Here is a 23,432-nt window from a genome sequence, read left to right on the forward strand (position 1 = left end):
AATTTCCCTTTTAATATTCTTTCTCACCTTTTTTCGCTAAACCTTGTAGGTTTTATTGTTGTTTGTCATCATTCTAGGGTTGAATTAGAAGATTGTTCTTCATCCAAGACATGTTAATTGAAGGAAAGCCGGGTAAATGAGCAAATCGGCACCTAGCTGCCCCTTCATGTGCATTGTGACAAATCGGCCTCTTCATGTGTGCATTGCAACAAATTGGATCCAAGCCCATGCCTTTTAGACATTTCCTCCTTGGAAAATTCACTATTTACACCCCACATTAACCCTCCTAGTTTACTTCAAGCATTCGATGAATTAGCCGCAATAAACCCCGTCTTCTATCTCATTCTTTCAGTTGATGCCCACATACAGCTCACCATTGGTTTCCGTTGAGCCCAAGACGTGTAACAAGCCCCCAAGGTTCACATCTAGCCATGTTTAAGCTTCTAGCTAGAGTTAAAGGTCAACAATCAACATACACATGATTATTCTTCTCGAAACCATGTTTTGTGCTTAATTTCCCATTTAATATTCTTTCTCACCTTTTCTCCTTAAGGCTTGTTGCTTTTATTACTGTTTTTCATCATTCTTGGGTTGAATTAGAGGATTAGTCTTGATCCAAGACATGTCAATTGAAGTAAAGCCATGTAAATGCCCAGGTCACTGCAAATCGGCACCGAGGTGCCCCTTCATGTCCCTTGCAACAAATTGGCCCCTAGCCCACGCCTTTTACACCATTTTCACAAGTCAAATCTCATTACTTGCACCCCACCATAACTCGCCTAGTTCGGTAACAGTATCCGACGAGTTGCTTCCAGACAACTGTCTTTCATTTCATTCTTCCAATTGATGCCCACATACACGTTACCATCAGTTTCCGTCAAGCCCAAGAAGTGTAAGAAACCCCCGACGTTCATCGCTAGCCGTGGTTAAGCCTATGACCCAGCCGCCATAATCAACTTACACATGATTATTCATCTCCAAACCAAGTTTTGAGGTTAATTTCCCTTTCAATTCTCTCTCTTTCTTTATCTAGACCTTATTGTTTTCATTGTTGTTTTTCATCATTCTTAGATTTAATTAGAAGATTAGTCTTGATCCAAGGCATGTCAATTGATGTAGCAAAGACACACAAATGCCCAAGTCACCACAAATCGGCACCTAGAAGCACCTTCATGTGCATTGCAAAATAAAGCACCCAAGCCCATGGCCTCTTGCACTATTTTCTCAAGTGAAGTTTCATTATTTACACCCCAGATTAACCATCCTAGTTTAGTTCTTGCATCCCCCGAATTAGCTAGGAGAAACCCATCTTTTTTTTTTTCTTCCAATTGAAGCCCCACAAACAACTTACCATTGGTTTCGGTCAAGCCCAAGAAACGTAAGAAGCCCCCAAGGTTCACATCTAGCCATGGTTGAGCTTAATACTTGAGTTAAGGGCGATAATCAACTCACACATGATTATTCATTTCTAGGCCGTGTTTTGAGATTAATTTTTCTTTTAATATTCTTTCTCACCCTTTTTATCTTGACCTTATTGTTTTCATTGTTGTTTTCCATCATTCTTAGATTTAATTAGAAGATTAGTATTGATCCAAGACATGTGAACTGAAACAAAGTAATGGAAATGCCCAAGTCACCGCAAATCCCCTCCTCAGTGCATTTTCATGTGTGCATTGCAACAAATCCGCTCCAAGCCCATGCCTTTTACACCATTTCCTCGTTGGAAACTTCACTATTTACATCCCACATTAACCCTCCTAGTTTACTTCTAGCATCCGATGAATTAGCAGCAATAAACCCAGTCTTCTATCTCATTCTTTCAGTTGATGCCCACATACACCTTACCATTGGTTTCCGTCGAGCCCAAGACGTGTTAACAATCCAATCAAGACATTGCTAATCGGAAGATAAAAAGTTGTGCTCAAGTTTTGCAATATTTTTTTTCAGGGATTCTCTACTTTACTAGCCAAATACACATTAACAAACAATCGAGAGAAGCCTTGATAATTTTCAAGCTTTTGTTGTGCCTTACGTCAATAACAAAACAAGAGCAAGAGCCACAATCTATTTTCAATTCAAATCCGACTAGTTATATAGAGTAATCATCATTTATCGACAAAATATTGCACTAGACTAGAATCCAAAAAAAAATCAAGCTTCATTCCACAACCCAAGCTTCAAAAATTAGCTACACATGATAATTCTAACAACAAAGATTAATCTAAGCAAAGCCATAACAAAAACTGAGAAGAATATAAAAATAAATAAATAAAACCACAAGCTCCACGCCAACTCAACTAAGAACTTAGGAAAGAAAACTGGGCAACTAAAAAAAATAATAAAACTGAAAATGAGTCCTCTGAAATATCAACTGAAAAACACTACAATCGTAAAGCAAAAAAATGAAACCAGCGCCGCAAGGCCACCGACTCCCTACCCAAATGAAAACAAAAAAAACTGCATCCAAAATGAAAATGCCAGCCGTCTCCCCTGCGTCTCTAAAGGAACGAAAATGTGAAAAAAAAGAAAACAGCCAAATGAACAATGAAACCCGAGAGGGAGAGAGGGCCTTCCGTCCAAAATGTAAAAGAAAAATTCAAAGCAATAATATACTCCCAGCCGAACAATGATCTGAACTAAGAACAAATAAAAAAATGAATCCGACTCCTCAAATTAAAAACTGCCAACGTAAACGAGAAGAGTAACTAAAGCTAAAAATCTCCCCAGGTCTGTAAACCTCAGCCTGAAAACTAAAAGCAGAAAAAGAAAACAAATAACCAGCCGAATGAACGGTAGAAGAAGCTGCCGAGCAAGAGACAGAGTTCCATCCCAGCCAAAACAGAAAATGAAGCAAAAAAATAGAGAGTTCCGTCTGCAACGTAAAAAAAATGAATACAAGAAAATAAATTCAAGCCGCCTAGTTCATGAGGTCTCAAAGTAAAAGAAATACAATAAATGAAAACCAGCCGACCTTGAGGTCTAGTGTCTGCAGCTCTAGAGTAAACAAAAAGAACAAAAAGAACAAGAAGAAAAACTAAAGCTGCCCTGCGTTCAAAAATTAACAACTCCAAAACGAAAATGAAAGATGAGTCCTTGGTCTGGAAAACACCTCCAGCCGTAAAGACCAATAGCATGCCAATGTCTAAATGAAAATTAAATGCATGAAGACAAAGCAAACAGCCTTCTGTCCAAATGAAAAAAAAAAAAAGAGAAAATGAATAAATTTCAGACTACTCTACTCTGCTGCTAAACGAAAACCAGGTGAAGAATACAAAAGGAAAAAACTGCCCCCCGTCTTTTTATAGCCTTGTGTCTCAACCACCCCAGCTGTCTTCCTTCTCCAATATTTTCCAATTAGGTGGAAAGGCAGTAGCCTTTAATGACTTCCTTGTCAAATTCGGTGGAGAGGCAGCCTACTTCTTCAATGTCAAATTCGGTGGAGAGGCAGCAACCTTCAATGACTTTCAGCTCATTAATTTCCAGCCTCTTTTCACATACAGGACGGGAACCCCTCTCACCAGCGTCCTTGTGATGTGCTCCTGCATGTGTGAATGGGTGAGTGCTGTCCGAAGGCTGGTCTGCATGTGTGCATTTGACTGCATGTGTGAATCCGGCTGTGTGTTGTCCATGTGATGCTGCACGTTCAGCTACTCGAAAAAGAGAGAAGGAATCAACTCTATTGTCCTGCATGCGTGAGTGTTCTGCAACGTGCAGGTTGTGTGCTGTCCGAATGAGTTTGTTGCTGCATGTGTGTTGCATGTGTGAGTGGCTGCTGTCACATTTATTGCATGAGTTTGTTGCTCCTGGTGCTCTAGTTGACCCCATGGCGGTTGGGCCTATTCGTTAGGGTACTTCTTTGGCAACATGACTGTCCACGGCAGATGGTGTTATGGCACCCAATGCTATGCACATTGTTGCTCTTGGTGGTATTCGGATGAGGTCGGCCTTGCTTCCTAGGGGGGAACTTGAATGCCACCAAAAATAATTTTTTGGGCTCGTTAACGTGGGGCTGATTCTTACGTTCTCGTTTGCTCTCTAGCAACAAGCTTGTGCTCTAGGGAAAGTCATGGTGCCAATACGTGCCAAGCATGGGCTTGTTGATAGGGGCAATCGTTGATATTAAGGGCTTTCTCACGTTCTCGAGCCCCCCAAACGAAATTTTTTGGGCTCGTTAACGTGGGGGTGATTCTTACGTTCTCGTTTGCTCTCTAGCCACAAGCTTGTGCTCTAGGGAAAGATATGGTAGCACTACGTGCCACGCATGGGCTTTTTAATGCGGGGCAATCGTTGATGTTAGGGGCTTTCTCACGTTGTCAAGCCCCCCGGTGCTCTAGTTGACTCTATGGCGGTTGAGACTATTCATTAGGATGCTTCCTTGGCAAAATGACTATGCACGACGGATGGTGTTAAGGCACCCAGTGCTAAGCACATTGTTGCTCTTGGTGGTTTTCGGATGATATCGGCCTTGCTTCCATGGGGGGAACTTGGACGCCACCAAATAAAATTTTTTGAGCTCATTAACATGGGGGTGATTCTTACGTTCTCGTTTGCTCTCTAGCAACAAGCTTGTGCTCTAGGGAAGGATATGGTGGCACTACGTGCCACGCATGGGTTTGTTGATGGGGGGCAATCGTTGATATTATGGGCTTTCTCACGTTCTCGAGGAACCCGGTGCTGTAGTTGGGCCTATTCGTTAGGATGCTTTCTTGGCAACATGACTGTGCACGGTGGATGGGGTTATCGAACCCAGTGCTACGCACATTGTTGCTCTTGGGGGTATTCGGATGATGACGGCCTTGCTTGCATGGGGGGAACTTGGACGCCACCAAACAAAATTTTTTGAGCTCGTTAACGTGGGGGTGATTCTTACGTTCTCGTTTTCTCGTTGGCAACAAGCTTGTGCTCTAGGGAAGGATATGGTGGCACTACGTGCCACGCATGGGCTTGTTGATGGGGGCAATCGTTGATGTTAGGGGCTTTCTCACGTCCTCGAGCCCCCCAAACGAAATTTTTTGGGCTCGTTAATGTGGGGGTGATTCTTATGTTCTCGTTTTCTCTCTAGCCACAAGCTTGTGCTCTAGGGAAAGAGATGGTGGCACTACGTGCCACGCAATGGCTTGTTGATGGGGGGCAATCGTTGATGTTAGGGGCTTTCTCACGTTGTCGAGCCCCCCGGTGCTCTAGTTGACTCTATGGCGGTTGGGACAATTCGTTAGGGTGCTTCCTTGGCAACATACTATGCACGGTGGATGGTGTTATGGCACCCAGTGCTATGCACATTGTTGCTCTTGGTGGTATTCGGATGATATCGGCCTTGCCTCCAAGGGGGGAACTTGGACGCCACCAAACAAAAGTTTTTGAGCTCACTAACGTGGGGGTGATTCTTACGTTCTCGTTTTCTCTCTGGCAACAAGCTTCTGCTCTAGGGAAGGATATGGTGGCACTACGCGCCACGCATGGGCTTGTAGATGGGGGCAATCGTTGATGTTAGGGGCTATCTCAAGTCCTCGAGCCCCCCAAACGAAATTTTTTGGGCTTGTTAACGTGGGGGTGATTCTTACATTCTCATTTTCTCTCTAGCCACAAGCTTGTGCTCTAGGGAAAGATATGGTGGCACTACGCACGCGCATGGGCTTGTTGATGGGGGGCAATCACTGATATTAGGGGTTTTCTCACGTTGTCGACCCCCCCGGTGCTCTAGTTGACTCCATGGCGGCTGGGAGTATTCGTTCGGGTGCTTCCTTGGCAACATGACTGTGCACGGCGGATGGTGTTATGGCACCCTATGCTACGCACAATGTTGCTCTTAGTGGTATTTCGATGATGTCGGCCTTGCTTCCATGGGGGGAACTTGGACGCCACCAAACAAATGTTTTTGAGCTCGTTAATGTGGGGGTGATTCTTACGTTCTCGTTTGCTCTCTAGGAACAAGCTTGTGCTCTAGGGAAGGATAAGGTGGCACTACGTGCCACGCATGGGCTTGTTGATGGGGGGCAATCGTTGATGTTAGAGGCTTTCTCACGTCCTCCAGCCCCCCAAACGAAATTTTTTGGGCTCGTTAACATGGCGGTGATTCTTATGTTCTCGTTTTCTCTCTAGCCACAAGCTTGTGCTCTAGGGAAAGAGATGGTGGCACTACGTGCCACGCATGGGCTTGTTGATGGGGGGCAATCGTTGATGTTAGGGGCTTTCTCACGTTGTCGAGCCCCCCGGTGGTCTAGTTGACTTTATGGCGGTTGGGACTATTCGTTAGGGTGCTTCCTTGGCAACATGACTATGCATGGTGGATGGTGTTATGGCACCCAGTGCTATGCACATTGTTGCTCTTGGTGGTATTCGGATGATATCGGCCTTGCCTCCAAGGGGGGAACTTGGACGCCACCAAACAAAACTTTTTGAGCTCATTAACGTGAGGGTGATTCTTACGTTCTCGTTTTCTCTCTGGCAACAAGCTTGTGCTCTAGGGAAGGATATGGTGGCACTACGCGCCACGCATGGGCTTGTTGATGGGGGCAATCGTTGATGTTAGGGGCTTTCTCAAGTCCTCGAGCCCCCCAAACGAAATTTTTTGGGCTTGTTAACGTGGGGGTGATTCTTACATTCTCGTTTTCTCTCTAGCCACAAGCTTGTGCTCTAGGGAAAGATATGGTGGCACTACGCGCGCGCATGGGCTTGTTGATGGGGTGCAATCGTTGATATTAGGGGCTTTCTCACGTTGTCAACCCCCCCGGTGCTCTAGTTGACTCCATGGCGGCTGGGAGTATTCGTTCGGGTGCTTCCTTGGCAACATGACTGTGCACGGCGGATGGTGTTATGGCACCCTGTGCTACGCACAATGTTGCTCTTGGTGGTATTTCGATGATGTCGGCCTTGCTTCCATGGGGGGAACTTGGATGCCACCAAACAAAAGTTTTTGAACTCGTTAATGTGGTGGTGATTCTTACGTTCTCGTTTGCTCTCTAGGAACAAGCTTGTGCTCTAGGGAAGGATAAGGTGGCACTACGTGCCACGCATGGGCTTGTTGATGGGGGGCAATCGTTGATGTTAGGGGCTTTCTCACGTCCTCGAGCCCCCCAAACGAAATCTTTTGGGCTCGTTAACGTGGCGGTGATTCTTACGTTCTCGTTTTCTCTCTAGCCACAAGCTTGTGCTCTAGGGAAAGATATGGTAGCACTATGTGCCACGCATGGGCTTTTTAATGCGGGGCAATCGTTGATGTTAGGGGCTTTCTCACGTTGTCAAGCCCCCCGGTGCTCTAGTTGACTCTATGGCGGTTGAGACTATTCATTAGGATGCTTCCTTGGCAAAATGACTATGCGCGACGGATGGTGTTAAGGCACCCAGTGCTAAGCACATTGTTGCTCTTGGTGGTTTTCGGATGATATCGGCCTTGCTTCCATGGGGGGAACTTGGACGCCACCAAATAAAATTTTTTGAGCTCATTAACATGGGGGTGATTCTTACGTTCTCGTTTGCTCTCTAGCAACAAGCTTGTGCTCTAGGGAAGGATATGGTGGCACTACGTGCCACGCATGAGTTTGTTGATGGGGGGCAATCGTTGATATTATGGGCTTTCTCACGTTCTCGAGGAAGCCGGTGCTGTAGTTGACCCCATGGCGGTTGGGCCTATTCGTTAGGATGCTTTCTTGGCAACATGACTGTGCACGGTGGATGGGTTATCGAACCCAGTGCTACGCACATTGTTGCTCTTGGGGGTATTCGGATGATGACGGCCTTGCTTGCATGGGGGGAACTTGGACGCCACCAGACAAAATTTTTTGAGCTCGTTAACGTGGGGGTGATTCTTACATTCTCGTTTTCTCGTTGGCAACAAGCTTGTGCTCTAGGGAAGGATATGGTGGCACTACGTGCCACGCATGGGCTTGTTGATGGGGGCAATCGTTGATGTTAGGGGCTTTCTCACGTCCTCGAGCCCCCCAAATGAAATTTTTTGGGCTCGTTAACGTGGGGGTGATTCTTATGTTCTCGTTTTCTCTCTAGCCACAAGCTTGTGCTCTAGGGAAAGAGATGGTGGCACTACGTGCCACGCATGGGCTTGTTGATGGGGGGCAATCGTTGATGTTAGGGGCTTTCTCACGTTGTCGAGCCCCCCGGTGCTCTAGTTGACTCTATGGCGGTTGGGACAATTCGTTAGGGTGCTTCCTTGGCAACATGACTATGCACGGTGGATGGTGTTATGGCACCCAGTGCTATGCACATTGTTGCTCTTGGTGGTATTCGGATGATATCGGCCTTGCCTCCATGGGGGGAACTTGGACGCCACCAAACAAAAGTTTTTGAGCTCACTAACGTGGGGGTGATTCTTACGTTCTCGTTTTCTCTCTGGCAACAAGCTTGTGCTCTAGGGAAGGATATGGTGGCACTACGCGCCACGCATGGGCTTGTAGATGGGGGCAATCGTTGATGTTAGGGGCTATCTCAAGTCCTCGAGCCCCCCAAACGAAATTTTTTGGGCTTGTTAACGTGGGGGTGATTCTTACATTCTCATTTTCTCTCTAGCCACAAGCTTGTGCTCTAGGGAAAGATATGGTGGCACTACGCGCGCGCATGGGCTTGTTGATGGGGGGCAATCACTGATATTAGGGGCTTTCTCAAGTTGGCGAGCCACCCGGTGCTCTAGTTGACTCCATGGCGGTTGGGACTATTCGTTAGGGTGCTTCCCTGGCAACATGACTGTGTACAGCGGATGGTGTTATGGCACCCAGTGCTACGCAAATTGTTGCTCTTGGTGGTATTCGGATGATATCGGCCTTGCTTCCATGCGGGGAACTTTGACGCCACCAAACAAAATTTTTTGAGCTCGTTAACGTGGGGGTGATTCTTACGTTCTCGTTTTCTCTTTGGCAACAAGCTTGTGCTCTAGGGAAGGATATGGTGGCACTACGCGCCACGCATGCGCTTGTTGATGGGGGCAGTCGTTGATGTTAGGGGCTTTCTCAAGTCCTCGAGCCCCCCAAAGAAATTTTCTGGGCTCGTTAACGTGGGGGTGATTCTTACGTTCTCGTTTTCTCTCTAGCCACAAGCTTGTGCTCTAGGGAAGGATATGCTGACACTACCCGCCAGGCATGGGCTTGTTGATGGGGGGCAATCGTTGATGTTAGGGGCTTTCTCACGTTGTCGAGCCCCCCAGAGCTCTAGTTGACTCTATGGCGGTTGGGCTATTCGTTAGGGTGCTTCCTTGGCAACCTGACTATGCACGGTGGATGGTGTTATGGCACCCAGTGCTACGCACATTGTTACTCTTGGTGGTATTCGGATGATATCGACCATGCTTCCATGGGGGGAACTTGGACGTCCCCAAACAAAATTTTTTGAGCTCGTTAACGTGGGGTTGATTCTTACGTTCTCGTTTTCTCTTTGGCAACAAGCTTGTGCTCTAGGGAAGGATATGGTGGTACTATGCGCCACGCATGAGCTTGTTGATGGGGGCAATTGTTGATGTTAGGGGCTTTCTCAAGTCCTCGAGCCCCCCAAAGAAATTTTTTGGGCTCGTTAACGTGGGGGTGATTCTTACGTTCTCGTTTTCTCTCTAGCCACAAGCTTGTGCTCTAGGGAAAGAAATGGTGACACTACGCGCCAGGCATGGGCTTGTTGATGGGGGGCAATCGTTGATGTTAGGGGCTTTCCCACGTTGTCGAGCCCCCCGGTGCTCTAGTTGACTCCATGGCGGTTGGGACTATTTGTTAGGGTGCTTCCTTGGCAACATGACTATGCACAGCGGATGGCGTTATGGCACCCAGTGCTACGCACATTGTTGCTCTTGGTGGTATTCGGATGATATCGGCCCTGCTTCCATGGGTGGAACTTTGACGCCAACAAACAAAATTTTTTGAGCTCGTTAACGTGGGGGTGATTCTGAAGTTCTCGTTTACTCTCTAGCAACAAGCTTGTGCTCTTGGGAAGGTTATGGTGGCACTACGTGCCACGCATGGGTTTGTAGATGGGGGGCAATCGTTGATATTATGGGCTATCTCACGTTCTCGAGCAACCCGGTGCCGTAGTTGACCCCATGGCGGTTGGGCCTACTCGTTAGGGTGCTTTCTTGGCACATGACTGTGCACAGTGGATGGGGTTATGGCACCCAGTGCTACGCACATTGTTGCTCTTGGTGGTATTCGGATGATGTCGGCCTTGCTTCCATGGTGGGAACTTGGACGCCACCAAACAAAAGTTTTTGAGCTCTTTAACGTGGGGGTGATTCTTACGTTCTCGTTTGCTCTCGGCAAGAAGCTTGTGCTCTAGGGAAGGATAAGGTGGCACTATGTGCCTCGCATGGGCTTGTTGATAGGGGGCAATCGTTGATGTTAGGGGCTTTCTCACGTCCTCGAGCCCCCCGAACGAAATATTTGGGCTCGTTAACGTGGGGGTGATTCTTACGTTCTCGTTTTCTCTCTAGCCACAAGCTTTTGCTCTAGGTAAAGATATGGTTGCGCTACGTGCCACGCATGGGCTTGTTGATGGGGGCAATCGTTGATGTTAGGGGCTTTCTCACATCCTCGAGCCCCCCAAACAAAATTTTTTGGGCTCGTTAACGTGGCGGTGATTCTTACGTTCTCGTTTTCTCTCTAGCCACAAGCTTGTGCTCTAGGGAAAGATATGGTGGCACTACGTGCCACGCATGGGCTTGTTGATGGGGGCAATCGTTGATGCTAGGGGCTTTCTCACGTCCTCGAGCCCCCCAAACGAAAAATTTTTGCCTCGTTAACGTGGGGGGGATTCTTGCGTTCTCGTTTTCTCTCTAGCCACAAGCTTGTGCTCTAGGGAAAGATATGGTGGCACTACGTGCCACGCATGGGCTTGTTGATGGGGGCAATCGTTGATGTTAGGGGCTTTCTCACGTTGTCCAGCCCCCCGGTGCTCTAGTTGACTCTATGGCGGTTGGGCTATTCGTTAGGGTGCTTCCTTGGCAACCTGACTATGCACGGTGGATGGTGTTATGGCACCCAGTGCTACGCACATTGTTACTCTTGGTGGTATTCGGATGATATCGGCCATGCTTCCATGGGGGGAACTTGGACGCCACCAAACAAAATTTTTTGAGCTCGTTAACGTGGGGGTGATTCTTACGTTCTCGTTTTCTCTTTGGCAACAAGCTTGTGCTCTAGGGAAGGATATGGTGGTACTAGGCGCCACGCATGAGCTTGTTGATGGGGGCAATTGTTGATGTTAGGGGCTTTCTCAAGTACTCGAGCCCCCCAAAGAAATTTTCTGGGCTCGTTAATGTGGGGGTGGTTCTTACGTTCTCGTTTTCTCTCTAGCCACAAGCTTGTGCTCTAGGGAAAGAAATGGTGAGACTACGCGCCAGGCATGGGCTTGTTGATGGGGGCAATCGTTGATGTTAGGGGCTTTCTCACGTTGTCGAGCCCCCCGGTGCTCTAGTTGACTCTATGGCGGTTGGGCTATTCGTTAGGGTGCTTCCTTGGCAACCTGACTATGCACGGCGGATGGTGTTATGGCACCCAGTGCTACGCACATTGTTACTCTTGGTGGTATTCGGATGATATCGGCCTTGCTTCCATGGGGGGAACTTGGACGCCACCAAACAAAATTTTTTGAGCTCGTTAACGTGGGGGTGATTCTTACGTTCTCGTTTTCTCTTTGGCAACAAGCGTGTGCTCTAGGGAAGAATATGGTGGCACTACACGCCACGCATGAGCTTGTCGACGGGGGCAATCGTTGATGTTAGGGGCTTTCTCAAGTTCTCGAGCCCCCCAAAGAAATTTTTTGGGCTCGTTAACGTGGGGGTGATTCTTACGTTCTCGTTTTCTCTCTAGCCACAAGCTTGTGCTCTAGGGAAAGAAATGGTGGCACTACGCGCCAGGCATGGGCTTGTTGATGGGGGGCAATCATTGATGTTAGGGGCTTTCTCACGTTGTCGAGCCCCCCGGTGCTCTAGTTGACTCCATGGCGGTTGGGACTATTTGTTAGGGTGCTTCCTTGGCAAGATGACTATGCACAGCGGATGGTGTTATCGCACCCAGTGCTACGCACATTGTTGCTCTTGGTGGTATTCGGATGATATCGGCCCTGCTTCCATGGGGGGAACTTTGACGCCACCAAACAAAATTTTTTGAGCTCGTTAACGTGGGGGTGATTCTTACGTTCTCGTTTGCTCTCTAGCAACAAGCTTGTGCTCTTGGGAAGGTTATGGTGGCACTACGTGCCACGCATGGGTTTGTTGATGGGGAGCAATCGTTGATATTATGGGCTATCTCACGTTCTCGAGCAACCCGGTGCCGTAGTTGACCCCATGGCGGTAGGGCCTACTCGTTAGGGTGCTTTCTTGGCACATGACTGTGCACAGTGGATGGGGTTATGGCACCCAGTGCTACGCACATTGTTGCTCTTGGTGGTATTCGGATGATGTCAGCCTTGCTTCCATGGTGGGAACTTGGACGCCACCAAACAAAAGTTTTTGAGCTCGTTAACGTGGGGTGATTCTTACGTTCTCGTTTGCTCTCGGCAACAAGCTTGTGCTCTAGGGAAGGATAAGGTGGCACTACGTGCCTCGCATGGGCTTGTTGATAGGGGGCAATCGTTGATGTTAGGGGCTTTGTCACGTCCTCGAGCCCCCCAAACGAAATATTTTGGGCTCGTTAACGTGGGGGTGATTCTTACGTTCTCGTTTTCTCTCTAGCCACAAGCTTTTGCTCTAGGGAAAGATATGGTTGCACTACGTGCCACACATGGGCTTGTTGATGGGGGGCAATCGTTGATGTTAGGGGCTTTCTCACATCCTCGAGCCCCCCAAACGAAATTTTTTGGGCTCGTTAACGTGGCGGTGATTCTTACGTTCTCGTTTTCTGTCTAGCTACAAGCTTGTGCTCTAGGGAAAGATATGGTGGCACTACGTGCCACGCATGGGCTTGTTGATGGGCGCAATCGTTGATGTTAGGGGCTTTCTCACGTTGTCGAGCCCCCCGGTGCTCTAGTTGACTCTATGGCTGTTGGGCTATTCGTTAGGGTGCTTCCTTGGTAACCTGACTACGCACGGTGGATGGTGTTATGGCACCCAGTGGTACGCACATTGTTACTCTTGGTGGTATTCGGATGATATCGGCCTTGCTTCCATGGGGGGAACTTGGACGCCACCAAACAAAATTTTTTGAGCTCGTTAACGTGGGGGTGATTCTTACGTTCTCGTTTTCTCTTTGGCAACAAGCGTGTGCTCTAGGGAAGAATATGGTGGCACTACACGCCACGCATGAGCTTGTCGACGGGGGCAATCGTTGATGTTAGGGGCTTTCTCAAGTCCTCGAGCCCCCAAAGAAATTTTTTGGGCTCGTTAACGTGGGGGTGATTCTTACGTTCTCGTTTTCGCTCTAGCCACAAGCTTGTGCTCTAGGGAAAGAAATGGTGGCACTACGCGCCAGGCATGGGCTTGTTGATGGGGGGCAATCATTGATGTTAGGGGCTTTCTCACGTTGTCGAGCCCCCCGGTGCTCTAGTTGACTCCATGGCGGTTGGGACTATTTGTTAGGGTGCTAGCTTGGCAACATGACTATGCACGGCGGATGGTGTTATGGCACCCAGTGCTACGCACATTGTTGCTCATGGTGGTATTCGGATGATATCGGCCTTGCTTCCATGGGGGGAACTTGGACGCCACCAAACAAAATTTTTTGAGCTCGTTAACGTGGTGGTGATCCTTACGTTCTCGTTTTCTCTCTAGCAACAAGCTTGTGCTCTAGGGAAAGATATGGTGGCACTACGTGCCATGTATGAGCTTGTTGATGGGGGGCAATCATTGATGTTAAGGGCTTTCTCATGTCCTCGAGCCCCCCGGTGCTGTAGTTGACCCCATGGCGGTTGGGCCTATTCATTAGGGTGCTTTCTTGGCAACATGACTGTGCACGGTGGATGGGGTTACGGCACCCAGTGCTATGCACATTGTTGCTCTTGGTGGTATTCGGATGATGTCGGCCTTGCTTCTAGGGGGGGAACTTGGATGCCACCAAACAAAATTTTTTGAGCTCGTTAACGTGGGGGTGATTCTTACGTTCTCGTTTGCTCCCTGGCAACAAGCTTGTGCTCTAGGGAAGGATATGGTGGCACTACGTGCGATGCATGGGCTTGTTGATGGGGGGCAATCGTTGATGTTAGGGGCTTTCTCATGTTCTCGAGCCCCCCAAAAGAAATTTTTTGGGCTCGTTAACGTTGGGGTGATTCTTACGTTCTCGTTTTCCCTCTAGCCACAAGCTTGTGCTCTTGGGAAAGATATAGTGGCACTACGTGCCACGCATGGGCTTGTTGATGGGGGGCAATCGTTGATGTTAGGCGCTTTCTCACGTTTTCGAGCCCCCCGGTGTTCTAGTTGACTCTATGGCAGTTGGGACTATTCGTTAGGGTGCTTCCTTGGCAACATGACTATGCACAGGGGATGGTGTTATGGCACCCATTGCTACACACATTGTTGCTCTTGGTGGTATTCGGATGATTTCAGCCTTGCTTCAATGGTGGGAACTTGCACGCCACCAAACAAAAGTTTTTGAGCTCGTTAACGTGGGGGTGATTCTTACGTTCTCGTTTGCTCTCTCGCAAAAAGCTTGTGCTCTAGGGAAGGATAAGGTGGCACTACGTGCCCCGCATGGGCTTGTTGATAGGGGGCAATCGTTGATGTTAGGGGCTTTCTCACATCCTCGAGCCCCCCAAACGAAATATTTGGGGCTCGTTAACGTGGTGGTGATTCTTACGTTCTCGTTTTCTCTCTAGCCACAAGCTTCTGCTCTAAGGAAAGATATGGTGGCACTACGTGCCACGCAGGGGCTTCTTGATGGGGGGCAATCGTTGATGTTAGGGGCTTTCTCACGTTGTCGAGCCCCCCGGTGCTCTAGTTGACTCTATGACGGTTGGGACTATTCATTAGGGTGCTTCCTTGGCAACATGACTATGCACGGCGGATGGAGTTAAGGAACCCAGTGCTTCGCACATTGTTGCTCTTTGTGGTATTTGGATGATATCGGCCTTGCTTCCATGAGGTGAACTTGGACACCACCAAACAAAATTTTTTGAGCTCGTTAACGTGGGGGTGATTCTTACGTTCTCGTTTGCTCTCTAGCAACAAGCTTGTGCTCTAGGGAAGGATAAGGGGGCACTACGTTCCACGCATGGGCTTGTTGATGGGGGGCAATCGTTGATGTTAGGGGCTTTCTCACGTTCTCGAGCCACCCCAAAGAAATTGTTTTGGCTCATTAACGTGGGGGTGATTCTTACGTTCTCGTTTTCTCTCTAGCCACAAGCTTGTGCTCTAGGGACTGATATGGTGGCACTACGTGCCACGCATGGGCTTGTTGATGGGGGCAATCGTTGATGTTAGGGGCTTTCTCACGTCCTCGAGCCCCCCAAACGAAATATTTTGGGCTCGTTAACGTGGGGGTGCTTCTTACGTTCTTGTTTTCTCTCTAGCCACAAGCTTGTGCTCTAGGGAAAGATATGGTGGCACTACGTGCCACGCATGGGCTTGTTGATGGGGGGCAATCGTTGATGTTTGGGGCTTTCTCATGTTGTCGCGACCCCCAGTGCTCTAGTTGACTCCATGGCGGTTGGGACTATTCGTTAGGGTGCTTCCTTGGCAACATGACTGTGTACCACGGATGGTGTTATGGCACCCAGTGCTACGCAAATTGTTGCTCTTGGTGGTATTCGGATGATATCGGCCTTGCCTCCATGGGGGGAACTTGGACGCCACCAAACAAAAGTTTTTGAGCTCACTAACGTGGGGGTGATTCTTACGTTCTCGTTTTCTCTCTGGCAACAAGCTTGTGCTCTAGGGAAGGATATGGTGGCACTACGCGCCACGCATGGGCTTGTAGATGGGGGCAATCGTTGATGTTAGGGGCTATCTCAAGTCCTCGAGCCCCCCAAACGAAATTTTTTGGGCTTGTTAACGTGGGGGTGATTCTTACATTCTCATTTTCTCTCTAGCCACAAGCTTGTGCTCTAGGGAAAGATATGGTGGCACTACGCGCGCGCATGGGCTCGTTGATGGGGGGCAATCACTGATATTAGGGGCTTTCTCACGTTGTCGACCCCCCCGGTGCTCTAGTTGACTCCATGGCGGCTGGGAGTATTCGTTCGGGTGCTTCCTTGGCAACATGACTGTGCACGGGGGATGGTGTTATGGCACCCTGTGCTACGCACAATGTTGCTCTTAGTGGTATTTCGATGATGTCGGCCTTGCTTCCATGGGGGGAACTTGGACGCCACCAAACAAATGTTTTTGAGCTCGTTAATGTGGGGGTGATTCTTACATTCTCGTTTGCTCTCTAGGAACAAGCTTGTGCTCTAGGGAAGGATAAGGTGGCACTACGTGCCACGCATGGGCTTGTTGATGGGGGGCAATCATTGATGTTAGGGCTTTCTCACGTCCTCCAGCCCCCCAAACGAAATTTTTTGGGCTCGTAAACGTGGCGGTGATTCTTATGTTCTCGTTTTCTCTCTAGCCACAAGCTTGTGCTCTAGGGAAAGAGATGGTGGCACTACGTGCCACGCATGGGCTTGTTGATGGGGGGCAATCGTTGATGTTAGGGGCTTTCTCACGTTGTCGAGCCCCCCGGTGGTCTAGTTGACTGTATGGCGGTTGGGACTATTCGTTAGGGTGCTTCCCTGGCAACATGACTATGCATGGTGGATGGTGTTATGGCACCCAGTGCTATGCACATTGTTGCTCTTTGTGGTATTCGGATGATATCGGCCTTGCCTCCATGGGGGGAACTTGGACGCCACCAAACAAAAGTTTTTGAGCTCATTAACGTGAGGGTGATTCTTACGTTCTCGTTTTCACTCTGGCAACAAGCTTGTGCTCTAGGGAAGGATATGGTGGCACTACGCGCCACGCATGGGCTTGTAGATGGGGGCAATCGTTGATGTTAGGGGCTATCTCAAGTCCTCGAGCCCCCCAAACGAAATTTTTTGGGCTTGTTAACGTGGGGGTGATTCTTACATTCTCATTTTCTCTCTAGCCACAAGCTTGTGCTCTAGGGAAAGATATGGTGGCACTACGCGCGCGCATGGGCTCGTTGATGGGGGGCAATCACTGATATTAGGGGCTTTCTCACGTTGTCGACCCCCCCGGTGCTCTAGTTGACTCCATGGCGGCTGGGAGTATTCGTTCGGGTGCTTCCTTGGCAACATGACTGTGCACGGGGGATGGTGTTATGGCACCCTGTGCTACGCACAATGTTGCTCTTAGTGGTATTTCGATGATGTCGGCCTTGCTTCCATGGGGGGAACTTGGACGCCACCAAACAAATGTTTTTGAGCTCGTTAATGTGGGGGTGATTCTTACATTCTCGTTTGCTCTCTAGGAACAAGCTTGTGCTCTAGGGAAGGATAAGGTGGCACTACGTGCCACGCATGGGCTTGTTGATGGGGGGCAATCATTGATGTTAGGGCTTTCTCACGTCCTCCAGCCCCCCAAACGAAATTTTTTGGGCTCGTAAACGTGGCGGTGATTCTTATGTTCTCGTTTTCTCTCTAGCCACAAGCTTGTGCTCTAGGGAAAGAGATGGTGGCACTACGTGCCACGCATGGGCTTGTTGATGGGGGGCAATCGTTGATGTTAGGGGCTTTCTCACGTTGTCGAGCCCCCCGGTGGTCTAGTTGACTGTATGGCGGTTGGGACTATTCGTTAGGGTGCTTCCCTGGCAACATGACTATGCATGGTGGATGGTGTTATGGCACCCAGTGCTATGCACATTGTTGCTCTTGGTGGTATTCGGATGATATCGGCCTTGCCTCCATGGGGGGAACTTGGACGCCACCAAACAAAAGTTTTTGAGCTCATTAACGTGAGGGTGATTCTTACGTTCTCGTTTTCACTCTGGCAACAAGCTTGTGCTCTAGGGAAGGATATGGTGGCACTACGCGCCACGCATGGGCTTGTTGATGGGGGCAATCGTTGATGTTAGGGGCTTTCTCAAGTCCTCGAGCCCCCCAAACGAAATTTTTTGGGCTTGTTAACGTGGGGGTGATTCTTACATTCTCGTTTTCTCTCTAGCCACAAGCTTGTGCTCTAGGGAAAGATATGGTGGCACTACGCGCGCGCATGGGCTTGTTCATGGGGGGCAATCGTTGATATTAGGGGCTTTCTCACGTTGTCAACCCCCCCGGTGCTCTAGTTGACTCCATGGCGGCTGGGAGTATTCGTTCGGGTGCTTCCTTGGCAACATGACTGTGCACGGCGGATGGTGTTATGGCACCCTGTGCTACGCACAATGTTGCTCTTGGTGGTATTTCGATGATGTCGGCCTTGCTTCCATGGGGGGAACTTGAATGCCACCAAACAAAAGTTTTAGAACTCGTTAATGTGGTGGTGATTCTTACGTTCTCGTTTGCTCTCTAGGAACAAGCTTGTGCTCTAGGGAAGGATAAGGTGGCACTACGTGCCACGCATGGGCTTGTTGATGGGGGGCAATCGTTGATGTTAGGGGCTTACTCACGTCCTCGAGCCCCCCAAACGAAATCTTTTGGGCTCGTTAACGTGGCGGTGATTCTTACGTTCTCGTTTTCTCTCTAGCCACAAGCTTGTGCTCTAGGGAAAGATATGGTAGCACTACGTGCCACGCATGGGCTTTTTAATACGGGGCAATCGTTGATGTTAGGGGCTTTCTCACGTTGTCAAGCCCCCCGGTGCTCTAGTTGACTCTATGCGGTTGAGACTATTCATTAGGATGCTTCCTTGGCAAAATGACTATGCACGACGGATGGTGTTAAGGCACCCAGTGCTAAGCACATTGTTGCTCTTGGTGGTTTTCGGATGATATCGGCCTTGCTTCCATGGGGGGAACTTGGACACCACCAAATAAAATTTTTTGAGCTCATTAACATGGGGATGATTCTTACGTTCTCGTTTGCTCTCTAGCAACAAGCTTGTGCTCTAGGGAAGGATATGGTGGCACTACGTGCCACGCATGGGTTTGTTGATGGGGGGCAATCGTTGATATTATGGGCTTTCTCACGTTGGCGAGCCCCCCGGTGCTCTAGTTGACTCCATGGCGGTTGGGACTATTCGTTAGGGTGCTTCCCTGGCAACATGACTGTGTACAGCGGATGGTGTTATGGCACCCAGTGCTACGCAAATTGTTGCTCTTGGTGGTATTCGGATGATATCGGCCTCGCTTCCATGCGGGGAACTTTGACGCCGCCAAACAAAATTTTTTGAGCTCGTTAACGTGGGGGTGATTCTTACGTTCTCGTTTTCTCTTTGGCAACAAGCTTGTGCTCTAGGGAAGGATATGGTGGCACTACGCGCCACGCATGCGCTTGTTGATGGGGGCAGTCGTTGATGTTAGGGGCTTTCTCAAGTCCTCGAGCCCCCCAAAGAAATTTTCTGGGCTCGTTAACGTGGGAGTGATTCTTACGTTCTCGTTTTCTCTCTAGCCACAAGCTTGTGCTCTAGGGAAGGATATGCTGACACTACCCGCCAGGCATGGGCTTGTTGATGGGGGCAATCGTTGATGTTAGGGGCTTTCTCACGTTGTCGAGCCCCCCGGTGCTCTAGTTGACTCTATGGCGGTTGGGCTATTCGTTAGGGTGCTTCCTTGGCAACCTGACTATGCACGGTGGATGGTGTTATGGCACCCAGTGCTACGCACATTGTTACTCTTGGTGGTATTCGGATGATATCGACCATGCTTCCATGGGGGGAACTTGGACGTCACCAAACAAAATTTTTTGAGCTCGTTAACGTGGGGGTAATTCTTACGTTCTCGTTTTCTCTTTGGCAACAAGCTTGTGCTCTAGGGAAGGATATGGTGGTACTACGCGCCACGCATGAGCTTGTTGATGGGGGCAATTGTTGATGTTAGGGGCTTTCTCAAGTCCTCGAGCCCCCCAAAGAAATTTTTTGGGCTCGTTAACGTGGGGGTGATTCTTACGTTCTCGTTTTCTCTCTAGCCACAAGCTTGTGCTCTAGGGAAAGAAATGGTGACACTACGCGCCAGGCATGGGCTTGTTGATGGGGGGCAATCGTTGATGTTAGGGGCTTTCCCACGTTGTCGAGCCCCCCGGTGCTCTAGTTGACTCTATGGCGGTTGGGCTATTCGTTAGGGTGCTTCCTCGGCAACCTGACTATGCACGGCGGACGGTGTTATGGCACCCAGTGCTACGCACATTGTTGCCCTTGATGGTATTCGGATGATATCGGCCTTGCTTCCATGGGGGGAACTTGGACGCCATGAAAGAAAATTTTTTGAGCTCGTTAACGTGGGGGTGATTCTTATGTTCTCGTTTGCTGTCTAGCAACAAGCTTGTGCTCCAGGGAAGGATATGGTGGCACTATGTGCCATGCATGGGCTTGTTGATGGGGGGCAATCGTTGATGTTAGGGCCTTTCTCACGTTCTCGAGCCCCCTAAATGAAATGTTTTGGGCTCGTTAACGTGGGGGTGATTCTTACGTTCTCGTTTTCTCTCTAGCCACAAGCTTGTGCTCTAGGGAAAGATATGGTGGCACTACGTGCCAAGCATGTGCTTGTTGATGGGGGGCAATCGTTGATGTTAGGGGCTTTCTCACGTTGTCGAACCCCCCGGTGCTCTAGTTGACTCCATGGCGGTTGGGACTATTCGTTAGGGTGCTTCCTTGGCAACATGACTGTGTACAGCGGATGGTGTTATGGCACCCAGTGCTACGCAAATTGTTGCTCTTGGTGGTATTCGGATGATATCGGCCTTGCTTCCATGGGGGGAACTTTGACGCCACCAAACAAAATTTTTTGAGCTCGTTTACGTGGGGGTGATTCTTACGTTCTCGTTTGCTCTCTAGCAACAAGCTTGTGCTCTTGGGAAGGTTATGGTGGCACTACGTGCCACGCATGGGTTTGTTGACAGGGGGCAATCGTTGATATTATGGGCTATCTCACGTTCTCGAGCAACCCGGTGCCGTAGTTGACCCCATGGCGGTTGGGCCTACTCGTTACGGTGCTTTCTTGGCACATGACTGTGCACAGTGGATGGGGTAATGGCACCCAGTGCTACGCACATTGTTGCTCTTGGTGGTATTCGGATGATGTCGGCCTTGCTTCCATGGTGGGAACTTGGACGACACCAAACAAAAGTTTTTGAGCTCGTTAACGTGGGGGTGATTCTTACGTTCTCGTTTGCTCTCTAGCACCAAGCTTGTGCTCTAGGGAAGGATAAGGTGGCATTACGTGCCCCGCATGGGCTTGTTGATAGGGGGCAATCGTTGATGTTAGGGTCTTTCTCACGTCCTCGAGCCCCCCAAACGAAATATTTTGGGCTCGTTAAGGTGGGGGTGATTCTTACGTTCTCGTTTTCTTTCTAGCCACAAGCTTTTTTCGCTCAAGGGAAAGATCTGGTTGCACTACGTGCCACGCATGGGCTTGTTGATGGGGGGCAATCGTTGATGTTAGGGGCTTTCTCACGTTCTCGAGCCCCCCGGTGCTCTAGTTGGCTCTATGGCGGTTGGGACTATTCATTAGGGTGCTTTCTTGGCAACATGACTATGCACGGTGGTTGGTGTTAAGGCGCCCAGTGCTACGCACATTGTTGCTCTTGGTGGTATTCGGATGATATCGGCCTTGCTTCCATGGGGGGAACTTGGACGCCACGAAAAAAATTTTTTTGAGCTCGTTAACGTGGGGGTGATTCTTACGTTCTCGTTTGCTCTCTAGCAACAAGCTTGTGCTCTTGGGAAGGTTATGGTGGCACTACGTGCCACGCATGTGTTTGTTGATGGGGGCAATCGTTGATATTATGGGCTTTCTCACCTTCTCGAGCAACCCGGTGCCGTAGTTGAACCCATGGCGGTTGGGCCTACTCGTTAGGGCGCTTTCTTGGCACATGACTGTGCACAGTGGATGGGGTTATGGCACCCAGTGCTACGCACATTGTTGCTCTTGGTGGTATTCGGATGATGTCGGCCTTGCTTCCGTGGGGGGAACTTGGACGCCACCAAACAAAATTTTTTGAGCTCGTTAACGTGGTGGTGATTCTTATGTTCTTGTTTGCTCTCTGGCAACAAGCTTGTGCTCTAGGGAAGGATATGGTGGCACTACGTGCCATGCATGGGCTTGTTGATGGGGGGCAATCTTTGATGTTAGGGGCTTTCTCACGTCCTCAAGCCCCCTAAATGAAATTTTTTGGGCTCCTTAACGTGGGGGTGATTCTTACGTTCTCGTTTTCTCTCTAGCCACAAGCTTGTGGTCTAGGGAAAGATATGGTGGCACTACGTGCCACGCATGGGCTTGTTGATGGGCGGCAATCGTTGATGTTAGGGGCTTTCTCACGTCCTCGAGCCCCCGAAACGAAATATATTGGGCTCGTTAACGTGGGGGTGCTTCTTACGTTCTCGTTTTCTCTCTAGCCACAAGCTTGTGGTCTAGGGAAAGATATGGTGGCACTATGTGCCACGCATGGGCTTGTTGATGGGGGGCAATCGTTGATGTTAGGGGCTTTCTCACGTTGTCGAGCCCCCCGGTGCTCTAGTTGACTCAATGGCAGTTGGGACTATTCGGTAGGGTGCTTCCTTGGCAACATGACTATGCACGGCGGATGGTGTTAAGGCACCCAATGCTACGCACATTGTAGCCCTTGATGGCATTCGGATGATATCGGCCCTTCTTCCATGGGGGGAACTTGGACGCCACGAAACAAAATTTTTTGAGCTCGTTAACGTGGGGGTGATTCTTACGTTCTCGTTTGCTCTCTAGCAACAAGCTTGTGCTCTTGGGAAGGTTATGGTGGCAATACGTGCCACGCATGTGTTTGTTGATGGGGGGCAATCGTTGATATTATGGGCTTTCTCAAGTTCTCGAGCAACCCAGTGCCGTAGTTGAACCCATGGCAGTTGGGCCTACTCGTTAGGGCGCTTTCTTGGCACATGACTGTGCACAGTGAATGGGGTTATGGCACCCAGTGCTACGCACATTGTTGCTCTTGGTGGTATTCGGATGATGTCGGCCATGCTTCCGTGGGGGGAACCTGGACGCCACCAAACAAAATTTTTTGAGCTTGTTAACGTGGTGGTGATTCTTATGTTCTCGTTTGCTCTCTGGCAACAAGCTTGTGCTCTAGGGAAGGATATGGTGGCACTACGTGCCATGCATGGGCTTGTTGATGGGGGGCAATCTTTGATGTTAGGGGCTTTCTCACGTCCTCAAGCCCCCCAAATGAACTTTTTTGGGCTCCTTAACGTGCGGGTGATTCTTACGTTCTCGTTTTCTCTCTAGCCACAAGCTTGTGCTCTCGGGAAAGATATGGTGGCACTACGTGCCACGCATGGGCTTGTTGATGGGCGGCAATCGTTGATGTTAGGGGCTTTCTCACGTTGTCGAGCCCCCCGGTGCTCTAGTTGACTCCATGGCGGTTGGGAATATTCGTTAGGGTGCTTCCTTGGCAACATGAATGTGTACAGCGGACGGTGTTATGGCACGCAGTGCTACGGAAATTGTTGC

The 23,432-nt window shown here is 49.3% G+C and overlaps 1 protein-coding gene across 2 annotated transcripts in view; it reads right to left on the reverse strand.

Moving 5' to 3' along the window:
• Nucleotides 1-2,339: 2,339 nt before the first annotated feature.
• LOC122276602 (serine/threonine-protein kinase rio1-like) overlaps nt 2,340-23,432 on the reverse strand; it is a 73,551-nt gene continuing 52,458 nt past the window's right edge. For both annotated transcript variants that reach the window (XR_006228902.1, XR_006228903.1), the window contains one exon: nt 2,340-2,872. The gene's annotated coding sequence lies outside the window, so the exon portion shown is untranslated. The remainder of the gene's footprint in view (nt 2,873-23,432) is intronic.

The sequence above is a fragment of the Carya illinoinensis genome, chromosome 9 (assembly GCF_018687715.1).
Source record: "Carya illinoinensis cultivar Pawnee chromosome 9, C.illinoinensisPawnee_v1, whole genome shotgun sequence".
Classification (NCBI taxonomy): domain Eukaryota; kingdom Viridiplantae; phylum Streptophyta; class Magnoliopsida; order Fagales; family Juglandaceae; genus Carya; species Carya illinoinensis.